Here is a 19041-nt window from a genome sequence, read left to right as displayed (position 1 = left end):
CGTGTCTGCAGGGAGAGCCGTCTCTCCAGGGTTTCCACGGAAACCCCTCCCGGCAGAAGCAGGTGCAGCCAGCGGCGCCTCTAACCAAGAGCCCAGGGGCGGGGCGGGCTGGGGTGGGGACCCTGCCCGACCGCGGGGCGTGGCCGCTGGGTGGCAGCGTACACGGACGAGTCTGTTAAATATACACTTGTTATAAAACATTACTTTCAGTGGAATATTTGGCTTTGATAGTCTACTTTCCAAAGAGAACCACTAATTGCTTCCGGCTTGATAATATCCAGTCTCTCTCGGAGCTGCCCAAGCTTTGGATATGGTCCAGGTCAATGAGGAACTGCAACGGAGCCCCCCAAAACAGTAAGGTTCTGTCCTAGGGACAGACGCCAGCGGTGATTGACAGGCGCGACTAACACACGAGGGCTAAGCCTTGGCGCTTGGCATCTCCCAGATGCTGCAGAGATCAAACAGAAGGGGGCTGGGCGTTGTTGCGTAAATTTCTTTTCCATTTGAGATATGCGGGTGAACTAGAAAGGTACCGGCCTCTAGTTCTGTTTCAGAAATCCTATTGCGAAAAGGATTCTGGCTCAGAGGAACGAACAGAGATTTCTGGAAATTTCTTAGGTCAAAGCTGGCATTTGAATCCTTTTCCTGATCGGCCCCTGCACAGTCCTAACTGCGGCATCGCTGAGGCCGAGGCGGGGTGACTGCGGTGGAACTCGGGCTCAGTCCCCCGCCTGTCATCTTTGTGTCTCTTCATGGGGGAGGGGCGGGCTGTCTGACACAGTTATTAAACCTGGCAGCTGCGTTGGCGGCACTGAGGAGCATTTTGAGTGTGCTCGCAGAAAATAAGGGGCTTCCAGCTGGCTTCCTGCTTGCCATTTCTGGCCGCCTGCAAGGCGTGCCGAGAGCCTTCTCGTCCTTCTGATTGCAGTGGCCCGGGGAGTGCGCGCGCTTCGGAAGCCTTTGGAAACGTGAGTATCCGTGACCTCCGCGCGGCTTGCAGACCGCTCGGCTCCCGGCGCTCCCAGTTCAGCTGTCGGATCGCAAAGGCAGCCGCCAGAGAGCAGGCGCGCGGGGGACTGGGCTGCGGGAGGGTCCGCGACGCGCGTCGCCACGCCTTGTCTGGAGGTGGCGCGTGCTGGCGCGGCGAGTTGGCGACAACCGTGGCGGCGGCAAGAAGGGGCTTGAAAGCCGGGTGTTTCGCTCGTCGCTGGGGAATGGGTCTTGTGTTTTGTGGGCGAACACACAAAGAACAGAACCTGAGCCCAGGCAGCCGGTGGAGACGCCCCGTCCAGCCCCCAGCTGCATCTCCCAGGTGGCTGCAAACAATGAGATGAGGCTAGTGTTTCCCCGCCCACTGTGGGGCCTCAAATAAGGACCTCCGTTGAGTCCTCTAGTAAAATAGGTTAGAGTGACTTGGGGTCCAGAGTGGAGCAACACTGCGGCGACCCCCTCCTGCAGCGACCAGGGCGCGGCGGCCCCGGGGGTGAGCGGCACGCGGTCGGGGGTTCCTGGGGATCTCAGCGCCTCTGGGATTTCAGAGCCCCGCGGGCTTCAGGCTCCTTCCCTCCGCTGCGTGGCACATTGTGTTCGTTTTCACGTGGTCATTTCTGGGTGCCTGGAAGGCGTGCAGAGAGCCTTCCCGTCCGTCTAATTTGGAAACCAGGCATTAAGAGGAAAAATCTTAATTTCCTTCTTTCTCCCCAAAGTATGAGTGTGAAGGAGTGTGTGTGTTTTTTTTTTTCTTCTTTACTTTCTTTACTTTCGATGGTTATTGGGAATTTCGAAGTTCCGATTGGTTTTTCTATTTAATTTAGGAGATGATTCCCGGCATCCTGCAGGGTCTCTCTGTGGTCTGCACAGTTCTTAAAGAACTGTGGCTTTTCCTTAGACGTTAACAGAACATGACTCTAAAATGTCGTGTTCAGTGTTTGGTGAGCCTTTCTGGGTCGATCTGATGCAGGCCCAAATGTATGAAAGAATCCGCTCTGCTGATTCACAGCCTGACTCTTGATGTTGGTTTCTGGTGTCTGGTCTCTGGGGTCAAGTTCTAATGGTTGTGGAAGACTCACCTTCCCTAGAGGGCTTGGAAGAGCCCGAATTCATCCAGTGTGGGGAATGTGAAGATCAAGGAACTATGGACAAACTGCTTAAACTTTCCAGGGCTCAGTTTCCTTATCCATCAAATGGGCACAATAAACTATATTTACCAAAGCAGGATCTAACTAGCCTAAGAGGCTAAGATTTGTGCTGGTTTTCCAATTCAGTCCATCACTAAGCTGCTTTTCTGTTAACTTGACATTTGAGAATTGGTTTAACTGAGAGCTTGTGGGAAAGAAAGGAAAAATCACAAAATGAATAATTTTTGTTAAAACCTCAGAAAAACAGTAATCCCATGTAGCTTAAAAATTGCCTAAAAACAGATGACTCAACTGATTGCAAATGACTTAATTTATGGATAAAAAACTAAAACTACTACGCACATACATATAGCCCTTTTAATTTTACATATCGGATTATACCCCTGGCCCCAAAGTGAAGCTTGATAGTTTGTGCTTAAATTTGCCCCAAATCATGATTATTCATCCCGGAGTGTGACTTCTCAGATTTTTGCAAATGAGTTCTTTGTTAAAAATAAAAACAGACTATGATTGAGTAAAAATGTGGCGAAACAGAAATTAATGTGATTCTGAGATATTAAGCACGTCATTAGGGGACCAGAAATAAGTACTTCCGTTGAATCCTCTACTAAAATAACAATTAGAGTAATTTGGGGTTCAGATTAAGGCAACCACAATAATGAAGCAGAAAGAGGAGAAACTAAAAAAAAAAAAAAAAAAAAAAAAAACCAGAGGCTATTTTAGAAAGAGAAGAGGAGGGGGTGATCTAGTATCCAATGTGTGAGATGCTAATTGAAGATAGAGTAAGATTTTGATTTTCCATAATGAGGAACTTCTAAAATGGTGAAATGGACACTAAGGAGCAACAAGAAGAAAACACTTTGTCACCTGCCGTTCATGGCCTTAACCTCGCCGTTCTTTACCCTGGCTGCACACTAGTTCACCTGGGAACCAGGCTCAGACTCTGAATTAACTGGCCAGAGCAGGGAAGGGTGTTTTCTCGGGGACAAAATGCTAGGGTGGGAGGCGTGGGTCTCTGCCTTCGGTGGCAAAGTGTGTCACCACAGGGCCAAGAGGAGCCAGGGCCTGGTGAGGGTTGAGCAGGGAGGGTTGTTGTCCATGCTCCTGTCAGCCAGCTTTGCCAGCTTTTCTGATTTCTTGGGGGAATCTGGGAGTCTAGCTTTTTATTTATTAATATGAAATCTCCAGATCGTTAAAGGTTGGCAACTAATTAAAAGTAAAGCATTTAAAAGTGCATGGTGCTTGCCAGACAAAATGCCTCTGCCAAGGCCAGTCCACAGCCCAGACTGGGCAGCTGCCCCCAGACGTTTGCCTTTGGGGGGACAGGGAAGAGGCACAATAGAGGCTGGACTAGCTGTCCCGCCAGGACCTCTTCTACCTTCCATGTCTAAGTTTCTATCCTCTTTTTAACATGAGGAGTCGTTGGGGTCACAGCGTTTCTGAAGACCATGTCTTCATGCCTGAGTTCCAGCTCCCTGTGGGACTCTCTGGGCTATTGAATGGAGGAATATTCTCTTTTTCCCTGGCTGTAAATAAGGAGGTTTCTCCCTGGAGACACCACACTTGCCTCCTCTCCCATCTCTACCCCTCAGAGCCCCTTGCTGCTACACCAGTGGTGGAGATGGGGCGGATGGGAATTGGGAGGCCTGAGGACTGTCCTACAGCTATCTCTGCTCGTTCCACTTAGATTGAGGTCGGGGCACTATGGCATGGATTATCCAAGCCTATAAGCAACGCTGGTGGTGAAGTGTGAGCCTTGCAAATGAGATTCCAGAATTTCCACTTCACACATCCTTTAAATTTCCTTCCAGCCTTCGCTAAGCCACAGAAGCAACAGCTGTCTTTGGTAGCAGAGAGGAAGCATTTGATATCACTCCTTACAGACAAGAGCATCTCTGCCAAACAGAGGAACAATTCAGGGGGCCTAGAAATGGGACTTGGCTAGATTCTCCCTGGGTCTGCCCTCTGTGTTGGGGTTCTTTTATTTTTGGCTTGGTTTTATATTGTTTGTTTTGAAACATAATAACTGTACATATTTATGATTTATTTGATTTTTTTTTTTTTTGGTGCCAGGGATTGATTGCCAGGGGTGCTAAATCACTAAGCCACATCCCCAGCCCTTTTATTATTTTTTTTTTATTTTGAGACAGGGTCTCACTAAGTTGCTGAGGCTGACCTTGAACTTACCACCTTCCTGCCTGAGCCTCCTGAGTCGTTTAAGGTATACACTACTGTGCCCAGCTCTTTTGTCATTTTAAAATCAGATTCTTTGTGTTTTTCTTTCCTGGTGAGATATTTGCGTTCCTTATGTATTCTGGGTATCCATCCCTTGTCAGATGTATAGTTTGCAAGTATTTTCTTCCTTTCTGTAGGTTGCTTCCACTCTGTTGATTGGCTCCTTTGATGTATAGCTTTTCTGTTTGATATAAGTTCATATTGTCTATTTTGGGTTTTGTTCTCAGCACCTCTGCGGTCCCATCCCCCCACAAAATCCTTGCCCAGATTAATGTCATGAAACATTTTCCCTGTTTTCTTCTAGTATTTTCATAGTTTTTTTTGTCTTACAATTAAGTCTTTAGTCTCTCTCTCTCTCTCTCTCTCTCTCTCTCTCTCTCTCTCTCTCTGTATGTGTGTGTGTGTGTGTGTGTGTGTGTGTGTGTGTGTATTTTGCTGGGGATCAAACCCAGGGCCTCACAGTGCTCTACCTCTGAGCTACACCCCGACTCCTTTAGTCCCCTTTGAGTTGATTTTTGTAACTGGTGAGATGCAGAGTTCTAACATCTGTATCTGCTGCATGTCGATATGCAGTGGTCTTAGCGCCATTTATTGAAGGGACCATCTTTTTCCCAATGTGTGTCTTGGCATCTTTGTTGAAAAGGGTTGTCATATTTTGTTTGGATACTGGAAGAAAGTGCTGAGACAGTGTTGGGGATGCTTTGGATGTTGGAAGGCAAAACTCCTGCCTCTCTCTGACTGTGGCACCCCCTGGAGTACTAAGACCGGGGTGGTACCTCCCTCCCTTCCCAATGACAATGCACTGAGAGCCTTCTAGGGTAACACAGAGACCTGTGTGTGCAGGGTCAGAGCTCAGTGCAGAGCAAAGCAGCCCTTACCCAGGCTGACACACAAAAGTTGGCTTTGTTGGAGACAGCTCTGTTCAGCAAGGCTGCACCAAACTGCGTGGAGTTGGCATCCCCTCTCCACAGGCTCTGGGGCAAGCAGAACCAAAGTGAGGGTGAACAGGTGCCTGCCTTCCCTCCAGAGGCGGGAAAAGCTTCCCAAAGCCATGGTCAGGCTGTTAAGCCCTTTTGCAAGTTGAAAATGCAAGTGTATGATTCAAGGATTTCACTCTCACTGAGAAATGAGTGAGAGTTTTGAAGTTAGACTGTGGAAATGGCCCAGGAAGGGAAAGAAATAGGATCCAGGTGTTTGGATTCTACTTGCCAAAATGAAGGAAAACGTTGCTTGCAGGACAGAAGCCCCGATGCTGAGCTGCCAAGGCTGTAGGGCAGGGTCAAGATGCCCAGTGCCTCACCCATGCCAGGCAGGTGTTCTACCACTGAACTACAACCCTGTCCCAGTGGTGGACTCTTTTCCTGGAATTGCATGGGTCTACCCTGTCAATTTCCACCACCAGCTGGGACCCAAACTAGGGACTATGTGACTAGCAGGTGCTCTGACAGGGCCTCACTTCAGTCTGCAGAGCAGCCTCACGTAGCAAAACCTCACTCCGTACCCTGTTAATATGTTCAATTTTATGTGTCCACTTAAAACAAATTTAATTGACATTTTCTTAAAAATCTTGTGTCTCTATTTCATTTCCTGTCAGACTTGTACAGCCCACTCTCTGTTGGCATCTTCAGCCCACTTTCTGCCTTCCTCCTGTTTGAGGAAACTTCTCTGACAATACCCTGCCATTCCTGATATGATAGCAGACATTTTTAAGAAATCCATCACTATTCTTGGAATGTGGTTTGAGGAGACACAGAAGAGAAGCTTAAGTTCTCAGTCTACCTTGTAGACTCAGAACACCCACCCCTCCCTCCCTCTCTCTCTCTCTCTCTCTCTCTCTCTCTCTCTCTCTCTCTCTCTCTCTCTCTCGTGTGTGTGTGTGTGTGTGAGTGTGTGTGTCAGAGAGAGAAGGGAGGGTGCTGAAAATCGAACCCAGAACCTCATGCATGCCCAGCAAGCGCTGTACCCACTGCCCACATCCTCAGCCCTGCCATTTAAAAATGTAACAGATAGTTGATTGAGATGTTTGCCCATCTCTAATATGAAATAAAAGTTTTATCAGAGTTAGAAAAAAGGAATTAAAAATCACTTGTCTTAATCTGTGAGTAAAGCCGCTTCCAAGATGACTTGTCAACGCACTGAGTGGTCTGCTGTCTGCATCGCAATGTCGGCCAGTCTGTCTGGAGAATTAGTAGTAGCTGTGAAGATCATAGAGTTACCCCCAAAAGTCAGGACTACTCGTTATTTCTAGGAGAGATGAGCTTTGTGAGATTCAGCACTTCCTGCATCACATCCCACTCCTCTATTATTCTCCTTGCACCTTTTCCCACGTTACTTTCAGCTACTTTAAGTAAAAAGTTAGGACTTCACTATGCTTTTTAGCTTCGCGTTGAGTAGCATTTCCATTGTTGTATCTCTTATTTTACAACTTTCACCAACTGCTTTGTGCAGTTTTTAGAAGATGAGTCAGCTGCAGTCTTCACACCCTGGTTTTGAAACATCTCTTCATAAACCTTCAGTGTGAACTACTCCTCTGAAATTTTTCTCCCCCACTCCCCTTCTTAATTCCTTAGAGTTAGTCTTTATTAAACACCATCAGAGGGTAAGCTGATTCACAGAATAATATCACATCTCTGAGAAGAGTCATAGCAAAAATCACTCATCTCTTCAATTTCCCCAAAGGAAACAAATGGGTCTTATGAATTACCCTTAGGGCTTTAAGAAGATAATTATCTTTTATCTGTTTGTTTTTTGTGGTGCTGGGGATTGAACCCAGGGCCTTGTGCATACAAGGCAAGCACTCTACCAACTGAACTACAGTTCCCAGCCTGAGAAGATAATTATTTTCTGAGCTTCAGTTGTAAAAAGGGGAGGGAAGGGTTGGGTGCTAGCTCTTAGCCTCATAAACCATAAGGACTTCATTGTTGTTGTTCTTGCATTCGCACTAGTCTCCCTAGGAGGGAGAAGAGCCTGGGGAGACCTCTGGCCTCTGCAAATTAACTCTTCATTGCTCTTTGGACACCCCTTTCCCGCCCACTCTTTAGTATTCTGAATAACAAAGATTTGGTTGTCCTTTGAACTGAAATAGCTGCTTTGTTCTCAAAACTCAATATGAAATTTTGAAATGGGGATTGTATTCCTCCCTTTATGCAGAAGCACTTTGCAAGCAAATGTTTATAACCAAACCCCTACAGCTTTCACAAGCCTAGAGATGGCTCAAAGATACACCGAGGCTTTGTGCCAAACAGGAACTGACATGGATTTGAACCAGCACGGTATATGGCAGGCATGAGCCTCGTCTCTGCGCATGCACGCTCCCATGCAATCCCAAAAGGAATCCCGCTGCAAAGTCTCCTTATTTTACAGGTAGAAAAGAGGCGCAGGGAGGTGGAATATATCCTCCAAGGTCACAGCTAATAAGAAGTGGGCGCCCGGCCTTGACTCCCACCTGTCTGACTTTAAAGCTATTGCTGTCTACCCCAGCAGGTGACCTGTGATGGGTTCACAAATCTGACTATTCCAATAACTTAAGAAAACAGCCAAGAAAGCACACAGACACACACACAGAGGTACCTTTTCAAAATCCAAGATGGCTCTCTGACCTTAGGGGTCCGTGGAAAGAGAGAGAGCCCCTGGAATTCTTTATTCTTATATAGGGGACACACAAGGGGAGGTCCTATGGAACATTCTATCCCCAGAAGGGCAAAGGGGTAGGATTACAAAGGAAGAGGTGAGTGTGACTCAACCCCACGGGGTGATGCCTACTCCTGGAGCCACGCCTCATTATCCCAGTCGGGGTAAAGCCCAAGTTTTTGTGGGGCGCAATGATTGCTCAGAATCTCTTGCTCAGGACTTAAGGACGTGTATTTCCAGAGCGGCTCCTGACATAAAGCCATTGCGTTCCCCGTATACTCTACACACAATGGGATGCACAGCAGAATGACTGGGGATATTTTGTCCCCCACGTGGGCTTTTATTAGGGTTCCCTGCTTAGGGAACTTCTGAAAACTCTCAGAGATCAACTAACATATCTCCTGGTTTCCACGTGAGAGCATTAGTAAGGGTGGTTTCATGGGCCACCAGCAAAAAGTGCACCATTATCCTTTATAGTTGACTTATTGTAAGGGAATGAAATTGGAAAAAAAACAGAAGGCAAGGCTGGAAAATCCAAGGGCTTAAGCAAACTTGGTCAGAGTCTGACGTGAATAAGTCTTAGGAAGCTGAAAGGTCTTACATGAAATTCCTGGGCACATTCTCTCTGGGTGGGAAAGCTCAGCCAAGTTACTCCCAGGGGAAGCTCTTTGCTGTCTACATTATTGCCGAATTCCTAAACCTGCAAAGGCAAGGACTCTAGTTTTATCTCTTTATTCTGGCACTTAGTCACTTAGCTCATTGCTTGGCATATAGTATGTGTTCAGTAAATATTGGTTTGAACGAGAGCTCCAGAGAAATAGAACCAAAGATTTATACAGATGGAGATGATACACATATGTGCTATAGTGTGCTTCTGAAAGACTCAGGTGCACTATTGAGAGGTAAGAGGTGGGGCTTAAAGATCACTGGAGGGCATGTCCTTGACAGAGATATCAGGACTTCAGCCCTTTTGAAAAAGAGATAAAAACATTCAGAAATCTTCTTGCTACCCTGGTTCCTAGCCTCTGTAATTCTCTCCCTGAAGGTGACCAAATTTCCACCCACATATACCCTCCCTGAAATGTTCTTGCGTATTTATAAACTGCTGGTAGACCCTGAGTTACAGCACCCGTCAACTTGGTTTTCTTTCCAGTACTCTGTCCTCTTTTCCCTTCTCCATAGTTAGGGTACAAGCCTGAATACATCACTGTTTATATTCCTAGGACTGTGTAAATATTGTCACTGTTGAGTCAAGTAGTGTGCTGTAATTACGTTTCCTTTTGTGGACTGCATTTGTTGGACCCAGAGGTAATAACCACTTCATTTTTTTTTTCTACTAGATTTTCTAAGGCTTCCTGTGAATGTTCCTATCAAATGCTCCAACAGATATGATATATTACTAATATTTTTTTCATTCAGAAAGTTCCAAATATTTTATTTGTGCGACTTCTCCCAGCCTTCGGAGCCTTTCTTCTTAGTCCTCTGTCCGACTTCATCACGGACTTCATTTCCCCTGTCAGCCTCGGGATGTTAATGGGGGGAGGGAGCTTTCTTCATCATTTTCCTGTGTTCAATTATTTTTTTTTCCTGGACCCCATATCTTTCCCTTTCCCATTTTAATTGTGTTTTTTTTTCCTGAAATATCTACTCTAATATTTTTTTCCTTCCTTCCTTCATTTTTTTTTCTTTTCTTTTTTTTTTCCTAAGAACTGGGAATTGAAGCCAGGGCATTGCTCTTCTTAATTCATGGACAATATCTCTTTTTGCTCTGAAGATATTAACTCTAGTGAATTTACAAAAAAAAAGAAAAACTTTTCTTCTAGTCCTTTTGTTGCTTCTGTATCCTCTGAGTTCCTTTATGCTGTTTATTTGTGTTTTATTCAACATGTTTTCTTTTCTCAAGTGTCTGGAGATCTTGACTGTCTACTCACATTTACTAGCGGCACCCCTTAGTCAAGTTCCCTCCCCCTTGCAAATGCTCAAGCATTTGACTGTGAAGTCTGGTAGACTTTCGATGGGCAACTGGTAGACCTTAGTAGGGTGATTTGGCAGTGAGCCAGGTTTTCTTTGGGTGACCCCAAAAGTCAGTGTTGGGTCCATCTAATTTCTTCCAAGTCTAAGAAACCTCCTAACTGTGGAGTGTAGCTCAGTAATAGAGCAATTGTTTAACATGCAAGAGGGCCTGGGTTGCTTCCTAGCACTGAAAGAAAACAAGTTTTGCCCTTAAGAAGCCTCCTAAGGATACTTGTGCTGGGGGTAGATAAACTGATCTCCTCCACTTTGGGAGAATGAAAGGGAACAGGATCTGGAACGCCCACCATGCAGTGTACAGACTTCACTTTAGTTTATTGTTTTTTATTTCATTTATCTATTATTTTGGTGCTGGGGACCAAACCCAGGGTGTCACACATGCTAAGCAAGTGCTCTACCACTGACTGAGCTCCACTCTGACTTCCAGCTTGAAGTTTGATGTGCAGCCACCCCTCAGGGGTCTGTCTGGAGATATCACATTAATTTCCTCTCTGTAGGGGAGTCTGATCATTTTTTAACATTCTACTTTATCCTGGGGCTATGCATGGTAAAACCAGTCATGCTGTGATATCAAGAATATGGACCCTGGTCGGATGCAATGGCACATGCCTACCATCTCAGTGACCCCCGGAGCCTGAGGCAGGAGGATCGCAAGTTCAAAGCCAGCCTCAGCAACTCACGGGGGCCCTGGGTAACTCAGCAAGACCCTGTCTCTAAATAAAATATAAAAAGGGGCTGGGGATGTGGCTCAGTAGTTAAGCACCCCTGGGTTCAATCCCCGGTACCAAAAAAACAAAAGGACTCTGAGCCGGAATGTTTGGGTTCAAGTTTGGGTTCTGTTGGTTACTAGCAGTACCACCTTGGTCAAGTTCCCTAGCCCTTGCGGTGGGTGACGGCCTGCTCAAGGTGAACAGCACCATGTTCAGAGAGGGGCAGAGCACTTTGGGATTTTTTTGTTGTTCTTTTTACCCTGCACTCTCAATTTCTGTGCTTTCAGATGCTTTTTTTTTATAACACACAACCAAACCAGTAAAAGCACAAAGGAGTGCAGTGCACACATGATCTTGCTGCGGTGATGGTATGGAGTTTCCCACTGAAGGAATTCATTGTTCACAGAATTGGGCAAGAAGAAGGAGGGGGAGTCTCGAAACAAATGGCCTATTGAAAACTCATGCCATGACGGGATGATGATGCAATAGCAAACTGTTACACAGAAAGAAGTCCCAAGTGAAAATTCTGTGTTACAAACACATCAACAGCTGTTGAAGAAATGGCAAGGAAACAAGGTTTTAAGGTCTTCTGGGCTTTGAGGTTTGACTCTGCCCGTGGAGCCTTGAACAAGTGGCTCCTGCTCAGTTCACTGCTGTAGTTAGAACCTTCTAAGGTTCTAAGTTGTCCTTCTCAGCTCCTGATGGCCTCTGGAATAAGTTCACAACTATGGGGGGGGCAGTGAATCCTACATCCCCCCCTCCCCCGTAACTGGATGGAGAAGAGGAACGCAAAGAAGGACAGAGAGAGTTTGGGCAAACTTACGCCAACTTAGAAGGAGACAGACGTGGGATTCCATGCCCACTGGGTCTAGCCTTGAGGAGATGTTTAGGGTGGTCCTAAAGCCCTCCACCCAGAATGTCTCTTCTGCGGACTTTCTGGCTCAAAAGCATGGAAAGTGACAAGATATTCAAGTGTTGGGATACATGAAATATCAAAGCATGTACTTTCTAAAGCTCAATTGCTGATTTCCTTATCATTGACTTTTTTAAAAAATTGCTTTCATTTTTTAAATACATGACAGCAGAATGCATCACAATTCTTATTACACATATAGAAGACAGTTTTTCATATCTCTGTATATAAAATATATTCACACCAATGCATGTCTTCATATATGTACTTTGGATAACAATGATCATCCCATTCCACCATCATTGCTAACCCCCTGCCTCCTTCCTTCCCCTCCTACCCCCCTGCCCTATCTAAGTTCATTATTCCTCCCATGCTCCTCTCCCTATCCCACTATGAATCAGTCACCTTATATCAGAGAAAACATTTGGCATTTGTCTTTTGGGGATTGGCTAACTTCACTTAGCATTATCTTCTCCAACTGCATCTATTTACCTGCAAATGCCATGATTTTATTCTCTTTTATTGCTGAGTTATATATATACAGATTTAATAAAATAGGGAAAATATACCCAGATACTCATAAGTAAACATTTTAAATAGTGAAAATTTGCAAAAGCATATATACAAGGATTTTTTGCAGCATTTCTTCGTAATATTAATTAGAGAAGTGGTTAAATAAATGATGCTATATCCATAAAATAGCATGTTATATAACCATGTATACACATGCAGAATGGGATTATAGAACTAAATCTCTTTATAAGAAAAGTTATCCATGATATATTATTTATAAGAAAGCAAAAAGAAATGATAAATCATATGCACTATTTTGAGTTTGTTTTTTGTGGTGCTGGGATCCAACCCAAGGCCACAAATGTGCTAGACAAACACTCTAGAGACTATTTTTATAAAAAATGTGTTTATCTAGAAAACCACCAGCAATATGCTAATTTGTTGAACAGTCATTTCTGTACACTAAGATGATAGGTGATAATTGAATTTTTATAAAAGAACATTTTTTTTGAAACTTGAAAAAAAAACTATATATCCATACAGTAAACAAAGGCAGACAATGAAAAGCATAAAAACAGAAGAAAGTAATCTTAATAAATGCACATTGGATAATCATAATTGATTGAGATTAACACTCTAGAGACTTTGAAATAAATCAGTGTTAATTTTTCCATTTTCTTGAAACCAGTTGAATAGGCTTAGAGATATAAAATAGCATTACTTCAATTAGCATGTATAATGATAGAGAGTGGCTGACTTAATTGCTTTGTTAAGAGGTTTTTAAAATATATTGATTTTTTTTCCCAGCTCTGATCTAGCACTTATTCAAAATTCTTTAAAAGAATTTTACTTGCTGCAAATCCTATAGCAGTGGAGGTATCTTGCTCTTTTTTAAGAAATCAATATGTTTTGAAGAGCAGAGAGATCATTACTCGTGACAAAGTTGGGACCAATATTTCAGGCAGATTCTTGAAAGAAATCTATCACGGTGACCCCACTGTCTTGGAAAATGTAGACTCACACACTGCGATTTAATGTATAGACTTAACATATCTGTTTGCTTTATTTAGTGACACCTACACATTTTATTGGGGAGATGACAGCCTTAACCGAGTCTTCAAAGACAAACTGTGTAGTAGGCCCTGCTTATTACAATTTCCCTTGGAATATAAATTTTTATTTAATTTCATATGGCCTCTTTGAGGTAGTAGTTTTTGACCTATCATTTCTGATGAGATTTAACTTTTATAAGTGTATACAATTGTGTGTGTGCCTGTGTATTATATAATGTATGCACGAGTATGTATGCATTTCTATGTTGTTGTATGAGAAACCGATTCCTAAACCCTAGGTTTTAATTTTAATGCTGATGAAGTTCCCTGTAATCCTTCATCATAAGGATGACCAGAACCCCGACTTTGTGAAATAATTTTCAAGCCTCCCAGGTAGTCTAACTGGAATGAGTTTGAATTGTCAGTAATGTTCGGATGTTTCCCAGTGGCATCAATCCATGTCTAAATATGGTGCACGGGAACCTCGTGCCTTTCACCGGCTGGCACGGTGCTTTGTGTCAGTGAGGCCTGTGTCTCTCTGCAGTGGCCATCGACACAATCAGGCACATTCTAACCTCATCTGCATCGACTCCACAGATGTGTGCTGGTGGGACTGTCCAGGGAGGATGCCTGGGGTCTGAGCTGGGGGTGGATGCGACACTCCAGCTCACTGCCTAGCACAATACAGCTAACTTGAATGGGGCTGAGACTGTTTTAGAAGGAAAAGGGAAAGGAGGAGGAAAAAGAGAAGAGTGAAGGGAGAGACAAGAAGAGTCCGGGGAGCTGAAGGGAGATACAAAACGAGACGAGATTTAATCAACCCTGTGGTAATGTTCATTCCCAGTGAAACAAGCAGTTAATCTACACCAATACATGAGTCAGGGACCTGCTTATCAATTTTTAGGAGAAATGAGAATAGATTTTGTGTTAGCCTTTTGTCACTGAAAGGAAAGTGGGAAAGCAAGAGACAGCAAGCAGGAAATGAAGGAAAGTTTAGCTGTCAAAGCTGACAAATCAAGGCCATCTCTCTGTGGAGAGGAGAGAGGACCCAGGTGTTCAGGGGTTCAGCTTTGTGGGGCAGGGTTTGGAGTTGTAGTTGTGGAGCTATGGGATAGACTCGGGTGCTTGTGTCAGTGGGGATTAGCATGGGATTGGCTTAGGTCAATGGCACCATGGGGCAGGTTACTAATGGGGGTGCGGGGAGTTCAGGTAAGAAGAAGTACAGGAAAGCAAAACTTACCTCATAAGATGGCAGTTAACATTTAAGATGACTGCTCAGATATTAAATCAAGACCCTATAAGTCACTGTGACAAAATACCTGAGAAAAATAACTTGAAGGAGAAGAAATTTATCTTGGCTCACGGCTTCAGAGATTTCAGTGTGTGGTTGACCAGCTCCACTGTTCCCGGGCATGAGGTGAGGCAGAATATCATGGTGGCAGGGTGTGGCAGGACTAAGCTGTTCATCTCCTGGTGGCTGAGAAGGAGAGAAAGAGGGATGGGGCAGGGACAAGATCTAGTCCCCAAGGTCATGGCCCCAAGAACTCACTCCTTTCAAGTAGGTCCTACCTCCTACAGTTTCCACCACCTCCCAGTGCGTCTGGCTGTGAACTGATGAATTGATCTATGGATAAGTTACAGTCGTCACAATTCGATCACTTCCAAAAAGCCCCTCCTGTGAATGCAGCTGCCTTGGGGACAAAGGCTTCAACACATGAGCCTTTGGGGGACATTCCAGAACCAAACTATAACAGAGTCTTAAAATAAATTGGAGGACTGTCCGGGATTCCGTGAGCACGAGGCCTGCCAGTTCAGTGGGCCCCTGCCTGAGCCTGGGCTGGTGGTGGAGGCGCTGCATGGGCCTCAGAGCTGCGGTGCTGGCACGGCCACGTGCAAAGCATCTGCTACATGGATGTTTTATTTCATTTTATTTCCTGCTGCAGGGACCCTCCAACCCTCCAACTCCAGCTGGTGAGCGCCAAGCAGCAGCCGCGTTCTGCCTGTGAGCGCGCTCATGCGCTCGGTGAACTGTAGGCAGCTTAGAGCTTTTACTCCTTTTGGGAAGGGATCCGAGTGGGCTGAGAAACAGCTCCGAGGCCCCAGGGATGGTGTGCAGAGTGAGCCCCTCACACAAGGGATCCCGGCCCAGGACGGGGTGGGGGTGGGGACAGCTGCCCCTCTGCTCACCAAGCCTTTCGCCCTTATTCAGAGCAAGGTCAGGCCTGAGAATGAGACACCTTTTAACCTTTTCTTTTTCTTTCTTTTTCTCTTTTGTGGTGCTGGGGATCAAACCCGGGGCCTCACACATGTTAAGCACATGCTCTACCCCTGAGCTGCTCTACCCCTGAGCTACTCCCCAGCCCTGGGGCACCTTTTTCTAATCACACAAAGGGCCACTGGTGGATCGCCCAACTAGACAGTAATGTTAGCTGTACCTATTGATTCCTGGTCAATCACGTGGGCAGGACTAGACCAGGCCTGTTTCTATCTTATTTAATATTTATAACTAAGTGAGTCATAGTAGTGTGGTTTGGAGAAGTGTCCCCAAAGGACCACGTGTTGAAAGCTTGGTTCCCAGTTCCCAGTGCTATTGGGAGGTGGTGGAACCTTTAAGAGGTGGGGCCTAATGGAGGAAATTAGGTCACTGGGGGCGTGTCTTTGATTGGGACAATGGGACTCCATCCCTTTCTCTCTTCCTCCCTCTCCTTTACTTTCCGGCTGCTATGAATGAGAAGCCTTGCTCCACTACATTCTGCCCTCCGTAGTGCACTGTCTCACTACAGGCAAAAGCAACGAGGCCAAGCAACCATGGACCAAAACCTTTCCACTTTATAAGCTGATTATCTCAGATACTTGTTACAGAAATAGAAGGCTGACTAACACAATCACCACTTTTTCTACATGAGGAAACACAGGCCTAGAAAACCTAAGTGGCTTACTTGAGATTGCCTGGTGAATAAGGTGGGGACCAGCAACCAGCTGTGGAAGGGCAGATCTAGGAGTTTATCAACCACTATATTCAGTCCGGGAAGGATCAGGGTTTTCCTTGCCCAAGTGGCCAAAAAATAAACCACCATCAATATTTATCCTATACATATTTGACATCTGATCATGTCTCCTATAGCCCTGTACCACTCATAGTTCCTACCACAATGCTTTTAAAACAGAAGAATTTGAATAAACACAGAGCAGATTGGTTAATAGGAAAAAAGAATGGCACATCTTGGTTCAAGGGTTCGGGATATGGCTTCAGTGTCTCCTAAACTATTTTTCTTTGGGTAAATTCCAAAATTATGCAAAAGTAGAAAGAATAGTATAATAACCCTCATGAGCCCAAACCCTGGGTCAATAATCATCCACGTTTTCCCAACCCTACCCCTGCTGCTTTTTTGCTATGCTGTGGTCTTGTTTGTTTTGTTTTGCTGATATATTTTAAAGTAAGTCCCAAAGATGTTCGTTTGCCCATGAGTACTTCAGTATGAAAACTAACAGGTAAAGACCAGGCACAGTGACACACGCCTTAGCCCCAGCTACTTGGGAGACGGGGCCAGGAGGATCACTTGAGCCCAGGAGTTCAAGTCTAGCCTGAGCAACTCAGCAAGGCCCTGTCTCGAAATAAAGCAAGTGAGCAAACAACAGGGGAAGCCCCTCTGTGCAATTATTATACCTAGCCACACTAAGTTCACAAGCATCTTGTAATATCCAGCCCGTAGTCAAATCAATAAAGTCAAAGCATCCTTTTACAGTTAGTTTGTGCAATCAGAATAGAAATCACGTGCACATTGCATTTGGTTGTTAAGTCTCTAGTACTGTTTTCTCTCATAGTTTCACTTTCTCTCTTTTAATGACTATTTTTTTTAAAGAAACCAGAGCATTTGTGCATTACAGTGTTTGTGTGTGTGTGCATGTGTGACTACGTGTGTGTGTGTGTGTGTGTGTGTGTGTGTGTGGTGGAGGTACTGGGGATTGAACTCAGAAGTTTTTGCCTCTGAGATACCTCCTCGGCCCCTTATTTTATTCTATTATGTTCTTTTTATTTTATTTTATTTTATTTTATTTTATTTTGAGACAGAGACTTAACATCAAACTTGCCATCCTCCTCCCTCAGCCTCCCTAGGAGCTGAGATTAAAGGTCAGCACCACTGTTTGCTGCCTGGCTCATTAAAGCGATTTCAAACTGGCTCTGATGATGACAAAGATTTCCTGATGATGCCTGATTTCCAGGAGACTTGAGGATCCTGGTGTAGACTGTCATTGCTCATTCAGCACAGATGTGTACTGAGTGAATGCTCACTGTGTGCTCACCTGTGTCCAATGCAGGAGACACAGTGGTGTCCCAGTGCCCGGCCTGCAGGAGAGTGATGTGTGGCCACAAAACAGGGTGGGAGGTGAGAGAGGCAGTGTTCTTTAGATGGGACAGTGTGAGGACTGAGGAGGTGACATTCTGAGATCTCAGTAATGAAGATCTGGAAAGGAGGGACAAGGACACCCGGCCAGGCTGGAGGGGTGTTTGGCGAGTCAGAGTTCTGGAGCTGAGCACAGTGACCCAGTGCAGGGAGGTCCCAGGACCTGTGGGACTTGTTAACCCCACAGGCTCCAGAGAAGAATAGACACAGTACCAAATGGTCTTTGTCATATTGTCCACCCAATTTTGTTTTTAAACCAGGGATTGAACCCAGGGCCGCTTCACCGCTGAGCCACATCCCCAGCCCTTTTTATGTTTTGTGTTGTGACAGGGTTCCACTAAGTTGCTTAGGGCCTTACCTGGTGGTTGAGGCTCACTTTGAACTCGCGATCCTCCTGCCTCAGCCTCACGAGCCACTGGGTTTCAGGCGAGCCCCACCGCCACGCCTGGCAAGGCCCCAGATGTTAACCAGATGTTTAAGAAGTTCCTTACCAGTGGAACGGGCGGGGATGAGGCTGGAGCTCGGGGTGACCCTTGGGTCTGGGTTTAGCACGTCTCACCTCCCTCCCGACATGTGCACTACGGAGCAGGCTGAGGGCTGAGCAAGGACTGCTGCGGGGGCGTGAAAGGCAGAGTTCCACCTTCAAGATCAAAACCCTGAAAAAGAAATGCAGGGGACATCTTAGAAGGCCACAGGAGGGAAGAAACCAGAAGTCCCAGGTCCCCAAGAGGGAGCCACAAGAAAGGGCTTGTGCTCCACACACCTCTTGACCTTCAGGCCTGGACACGCTCAGCTGGGAATCTGTCCCTCCCCTGAAGCGTCTGCTTCTCAGTCTCAGAGAGGCCCTAAGGGTACCCAGGGGCCTGACCAGAGCTCAGGCCAGCAGTGAGGGCGTCCAGCAGCAGCTTCTGAATGTCAGCGCTGTCCTCCGGAGCAGCCCTCACCCATCCTGTGGTTTGCTCTCCCTTTCTCTTGGCCCTTCTGCTGACAATCAGTGGCACCGCAGTTTGAAGATGCAGCCATTATGCACCCAGGGTGGCCTTCCTGAGGTGCCGTCAATCCATTCCGGTTGCCAGGAAACTTTGACTTTCCTATTCCCTCTTTTCAACTCCTCAGGTGACAGGGACACCCTGGAGTCAGTCCTAAGTCTCAACATGAACAGAGGAAAGGGATGGAGAAGGTTCCCAGGGCGGGTGGGGTTAGGTGTGGAGGGTCACTGTCCATCCGCGGGCCCCCTGAGCGTGCGCCAGAGACGGGGCAGGTGGCAGCCAGCCCACAATACCCTGATTTCTCACTGTTTACTGAGAGCAGCATGGGTTTGGTTTGTTTGGGTACGGGGAATTGGACTCAGGGTTACTTATCCACTGAGCCACATCCCCAGCCCTTTTTAAAAATATTTTATTTAGAGACAGG

At 45.7% G+C, this 19041-nt stretch overlaps 1 protein-coding gene across 3 annotated transcripts in view; it reads left to right on the top strand.

Annotated features, from left to right (window-relative positions):
- Positions 1–217: 217 nt before the first annotated feature.
- Trim2 (tripartite motif containing 2) overlaps positions 218–19041 on the top strand; it is a 184899-nt gene continuing 166075 nt past the window's right edge. For 2 of the 3 annotated variants that reach the window (XM_078022023.1, XM_078022020.1), the window contains exon 1: positions 566–968. The gene's annotated coding sequence lies outside the window, so the exon portion shown is untranslated. Of the gene's footprint in view, positions 355–565; positions 969–19041 lie in introns of those variants that run through there. The other variant, XM_078022018.1, reaches the window with a different exon arrangement.

The sequence above is a fragment of the Ictidomys tridecemlineatus genome, chromosome 9 (assembly GCF_052094955.1).
Source record: "Ictidomys tridecemlineatus isolate mIctTri1 chromosome 9, mIctTri1.hap1, whole genome shotgun sequence".
Classification (NCBI taxonomy): domain Eukaryota; kingdom Metazoa; phylum Chordata; class Mammalia; order Rodentia; family Sciuridae; genus Ictidomys; species Ictidomys tridecemlineatus.
Note: the sequence above shows the minus strand (reverse complement) of the source record. Positions and strands in the feature narration are given on the sequence as shown.